Raw genomic sequence first — 259 nt, 5'->3', positions numbered from 1 at the left:
GACGCAGGGCTTGATCCCAGAACGCCGGGATCATGACCTGAGCCGAAGGCAGACGCTTAACGACTGAGCCACCCAGGCGCCCCAAGTTTTTTTTAAATTATAGAACACTGGGGTGCCTGGGTGCTCAGTTGTTGGGGGTCTGCCTTTGGCTCAGGTCATGGTCGCAGGGTCCTGGGATCAAGCCCTGCGTCGGGCTCCCTGCTCAGCGGGAAGCCTGCTTCTCCCTCTCCCACTCCCCCTGCTTGTGTTCCCTCTCTCG

This window comes from Ailuropoda melanoleuca, chromosome 4 (genome assembly GCF_002007445.2).
Source record: "Ailuropoda melanoleuca isolate Jingjing chromosome 4, ASM200744v2, whole genome shotgun sequence".
Lineage (NCBI taxonomy): Eukaryota > Metazoa > Chordata > Mammalia > Carnivora > Ursidae > Ailuropoda > Ailuropoda melanoleuca.
This window is presented reverse-complemented; position numbering follows the sequence as displayed.